At 50.6% G+C, this 5347-nt stretch overlaps 1 pseudogene; it reads left to right on the top strand.

Moving 5' to 3' along the window:
* Positions 1 to 1162: 1162 nt before the first annotated feature.
* LOC121836357 lies at positions 1163 to 2899 on the top strand (annotated as a pseudogene).
* Positions 2900 to 5347: the final 2448 nt, after the last annotated feature.

Genomic DNA, 5347 nt, shown 5'->3' with positions numbered 1-5347 from the left:
CTCGCATCAAGCCCCGTCCCACTCACTAAGGCCCAAAAACGCACCTCACTGACTGGCACCGGTTTCGATTAGACCTGGACCAGGTACACGGGCCGACAGATCTACAGTCCTGGGTCAACGCCATATGTGAAACGAAATCGAAGCACACTAAAATATCACACGCGCCCCTGAACACCCACAAATAGACTCTCATCTGCTTAACCTTTGGAACAAGCGACACAGACTAGTCCAAAAATGGAAGAAACAAAAAGGAAATCGTGGCCTTCGCAAGGCCATCCGACAAATCACGCTAGAAGCTGAAGAATACGCGCAACAACTTTGTACTGAAAACTGGCTTGAAACGTGTGACCAGCTAAATGGTCAACTGCACACTCCTAAGGTGTGGAAAATTTTACGCACGCTTCTAGGACAGGGCTACACACGACACACAGTGGACAAAATTATGATGCACTCTGGCAAGACGCGAGAACAGACAGCAGAAGAAATTTACCGAACGTTCTATCCCATCGGCCCGAGTACAGAGCAACTTCCTAGCTATCCGCCCGAATCACTCGACCAAATGGACACAGGCATCAACAGCAACTTTACGGTAGGTGAGCTACATGCGGCCCTATCTTCGCTCAAACGAAACACGGCTCCAGGCAAAGACGGTATTACTTACACTACCCTCCGTAACCTCCCACTTCCACAATTAGAACAGCTTCTTGAATACATAAACACTGCATGGGAATCTGGCACCCTTCCACAAGAATGGAAAGCGGCAGTGATAATCCCAATCCCTAAACCCGGCAAGCCCCCCAACTCTATTACCAACCTTCGTCCGATATCCCTCACATCATGTGTAGGCAAATTAATGGAACGCATGGCCCTCAACCGTCTCAATTGGCACATAGAAAGTAGTGACGCTCTGCCCTACACAATGACAGGCTTCCGATCACACGTCAGCGCTCAGGACACCATGCTCCGAATCTCGGAGGACGTGTACCAAAATCTTAGCCTAGTCCAAACACGAACAATCGCGGGTGTCGACATACTCAAAGCGTTCGATAACGTACCACATTCAGCCATCCTTACCAACCTTCTGACACTACAACCGGGCGCTCGCCTCTACAACTATATAAAAGCTTTCTTAACTGATCGTTCTGTACAAATCCAAATCAATGGAGAGCTTTCGACACCTCGAGCACTAAATACCGGCGTCCCTCAAGGTTCCATTCTTCCCCCACTCTCTTTAATATTGCCCTACTTCACCTACCTGCCCAGCTCAGTTCTATATCACACCTGCAACACAACATTTATGCAGATGACATTACAATCTGGTATTGTAAAGGATCCCTTGGACAACAGGAACACACGATCCAGTCAGGTCTGAATGTCATTCAGAACCACCTGAGCAGTATTGGCCTCAAATGCTCTCCCACCAAATCTGAATTCATTAAATTTACCAATCAAACAGGTCGTAAAGCAGAAGAGCAACGCGACAGCATCAAGCTCCACAATGACCACACCCCTATTCCTCGCCGCTTTCACATCCGAATACTGGGATTCCTCCTACAGGACAATGGCAAGGCCCACGTATGGATGGACACGATTCTCCGGCAGCTCAATCAGATTTACCACATGCTAAGTAGAGTAACGCGCAGACAAAGAGGACTCAAGGAACAGGAGCTTCGCAGGATTATCGAGGCCCTTGTGTACTCCCGTGTACTGTACCAGCTTCCATATCTATCCATCACCAAGACTCAGCTCTCCAAATTGGAAGCAGCGCTCCGAAGATACACCAGACTAGCCCTGGGAGTACCACGATTTGCCGCAAATTTTCTAGTGGCCTCGACTGGTCTTTTTAACACACTTGAAGAACGTACCACTATTTGCCGCCAAGCACATATTGCAAGGCTTCAAACATCCCCCCAAGGCCGCAAGCTCCTCGAGCATCAAGGCTACGACACCACCACCTTGCCTCCTTTTCCACCACCCCCACCCCCACCGTGGGAGTCCCTACCCCGCGTCACAGTCATGCCCATACCTCAGCATATGCATCCGGACAAACATGCTGCCCGACGCACACAACTAGTCCAACGGATAGACCGCGAGACACCAAGAGCGGATACCACATATTACTACACAGATGCAAGTCACAGTCCCAGCAGAAGCATAACGGCTGTAGTAGGGCCTGGCTATGAGCATATTAATGAACACAGCAATGTCCCGACCGCATCCGCCGCGGAGACCCTAGCGGTTCTTGAAGCCATCACTCGACCTCACCATCCTACTCACCACATTTGCATTCGAACAGATAGCCAGGAAACATGCCGCAGTTTTCGTGACGGTGCGCTACCCGGACATATCACCTTGACACGCATGCCTCCTTCCATGTTACCTTGCAGTGGATCCCCGGACATCAAGGCGTAGAGGAACACAACCGAGCTCATGAGCTCACCCGCGTTACGAATTTTCCGGGTCCTCCGTGCCTCTGGCCGTCCGACTATGACCCCAAGGAACACCGAAAACTCTTGCACAAGGAGCGTACATCCCTCTTAAGAGAACTACGCGCTAACACCGCCACAATTATCGCTCCCCCCAATCCCTCTCGCGGGAGGACAGCGCCATTCTCCGCAGACTTCAGACCAATTCGGTCGTGACTCCCCTTTTTCGCCACTATATCCAGGGCCTTGCCGGACGCCCGAAATGCCCCAACTGCGGCGAATACCCCCCTCTAGAACACTGCCTGTGGCAATGCTCCTACATTCAACCTACCCTCCTATCCTCTCTTTCCTCCCTATCTCACAGTCCCCAGCCTCACTCATGGACGGACTGGCTTAGTCCACCAACCGATGCCCATGTTCTCCTGCCGGCGCTCATTCAGCACGTGAAAAACGTGTTGGGTGAGGACTGGTAGGTGACTAAATACAACTGAGCGCCGGACCTTGGCGTATAAATAAAGAAAGTTTTTTCTCTCTCTCTCTTCTTCAAGGGCGATTGATCTCGTGCGTGGGAACAGCCTTGTCTTCCTTGGTGGTACGAATATTTTCTAATCGCGCTTCCGCCTTGCCAACCAGTCTTTTTCTAATCACGTGTCGTAGTCCGCTCACATAAACAGATGGTAAGGTACCCATAAATCTGTTGATATTTCTTGGTGTATTTTGGATGTGCCATGATTCAAGGTGATGTCTTTTTCGGAGATTGGTTTCAACATAAAGAACGGACGCGTTCGCGAAGTCTATCGGATGGTCAAAGGTGTCACAGTGCTCCGCAAGAGCACTTCGTTCTCGGTCGAATTTGCGTACATCGTTGTTGTGCTGGCGTAACCTTTCCATGAAGTTCTTTGTTTCGCCGATATAAGATGCAGGACATTTTAAGCAGGGAATTCGGTAAACAATTCCCGGTGCTTTTTCCTTCGGGGGGCGATCTTTTGGTCTTGGCATGAACCGTCCAAGAGTGGATACCGGTTTGTGAGTCACGTGAATGCCTTGTTTTGCAAGCACCCGTGATAGTGCTTCGCTAGTACCTTGAACGTAGGGAACGCTGATGCGCGTGATGGGGCGATGCGGCGCAGCTCCCTTTGGTTGTGGGTTTTGGCGAGCGTGAACCGTACGTTTGGTTACTTGTCGGATGAATCTTGTCGGGTAGCCGTTCTTTCTCATATCAGCGATAACACTCTGCCCTTCGCTTTTTCTGTCAGTTTCTGAAGAACAGATAACAGCCGCCCTGGACATGAGTGTTGCAACGACTGATGCCTTATGACTCGTTGGATGGTGCGACTTAAAATTGAGGTAGCGTCCGGTGTGAGTGGGCTTTCTGTATACCGAAAACTTCATCTCCTCCCCTTGCCTCTTCACCAGTACATCAAGGAATGGTAAACTGTTGTCCTTTTCCCGTTCCACGGTGAATTGAATGTCGGGCTCGATGGAGTTGAGGTGAGCCAGGAACTTATCAACTTCTGATGTTTTCAATATGCTTTGCGGTGCGTTGGTTTGAACACTTTAGTCTGTGGGGACTCCTGACGTGACGGTTGGATATGCGCGGGCTTGAGCCTGTCTATTGATACATTCTCTGTTTTTACGTTTAACAGTATTTGGAAGTATTTTGGTGTCCTCTTCAAAACCGGAAATGGACCATCGTAGGGTGGTTGGAGGCAGTGGCGTAGAGCGTCCTTTCTGAAGAAAACGTGTGTGGTTGTTGACAGTTCGCGGCTGACAAAAACAGGGCGTGTCGATGACGGCCTTGTAGGTGTGGGGCGGAGTTGAGACATAGCGTCCCTGAGACGGTGAACGTAGTCGGATGGATCGGGGGTGACTAGTATGTCAGGCGGGATGAAATATTCCTGTGGTAAGCGAAGCGTCGTTCCATAGACAAGTTCGGCGGCTGAGCATGAAAGTTGGTCTCTGAAGACCGTTCGAAGACCTAAAAGCACTAGAGGTAGCGATTCGGTCCAGTGGGTGTGAGCCTCGCGTGCGAGGAGTGCGGTCTTCAGCTGACGATGAAATCTCTCAATCATTCCGTTGGCTTCGGGGAGGTAAGCTGTGGTTCTCAGCCTGCATGCTGATACCGAGGAGAGAAGTGAATGCCTTGAAGAGCGCAGATTCGAATCGTCTGCCCCTATCCGTGGTGACAATTGCTGGTACACCGAATCGCGAAATCCCCACGTGTAGAAATGATTGTGCGACTGTCTGAGCCGTGATGTCAGAAACTGGAAGCGCCTCAGGCCATCTCGTGAACCGGACGCTACCTTAATTTTAAGTCGCACCATCCAACGAGTCATAAGGCATCAGTCGTTGCAACACTCATGTCCAGTGCGGCTGTTATCTGTTCTTCAGAAACTGACAGAAAAAGCGAGGGGCAGAGTGTGATCGCTGATATCAGAAAAAACGGCTACCCGACAAGATTCATCCGACAAGTCACCAAACGTACGGTTCACGCTCGCCAAAACCCACAACCAAAGGGAGCTGCGCCGCATCGCCCCATCACGCGCATCAGCGTTCCCTACGTTCAAGGTACTAGCGAAGCATTAGAGAGTTTTAGTAGACCGTTTTCGGTTTCCCGCTCCGCTCTGTGGAAAGCGGAGTAGCCATCGCGCATGCGCGACCCGCTCTGGGATTTGAGCGTGGAGCGTCAGCTCCGCTATCGTCGCCATTTTGAGAAGTACGTTCCACTCTCAGTAAAGGTTCACTAGATGGTGCTTTTCTGGAAAGGTGGGTGCTCTCTATTTGAAATAATGCTTGGGAGCGCGCTTGACCCTTATGAACCTCGCTGCACTAAGAAGCTGCGCAGACTTTGTTTGAAAAGACGTCCCCCAGAAAACGTTTCACGGTAGTCAAGAACCTCTGGCTGCTTCGAGAAATCGCTG

The sequence above is a fragment of the Ixodes scapularis genome, unplaced genomic scaffold (genome assembly GCF_016920785.2).
Source record: "Ixodes scapularis isolate PalLabHiFi unplaced genomic scaffold, ASM1692078v2 PGA_scaffold2__306_contigs__length_199485367, whole genome shotgun sequence".
In the NCBI taxonomy this organism is placed as follows: domain Eukaryota; kingdom Metazoa; phylum Arthropoda; class Arachnida; order Ixodida; family Ixodidae; genus Ixodes; species Ixodes scapularis.
This window is presented reverse-complemented; position numbering and strand designations above follow the sequence as displayed.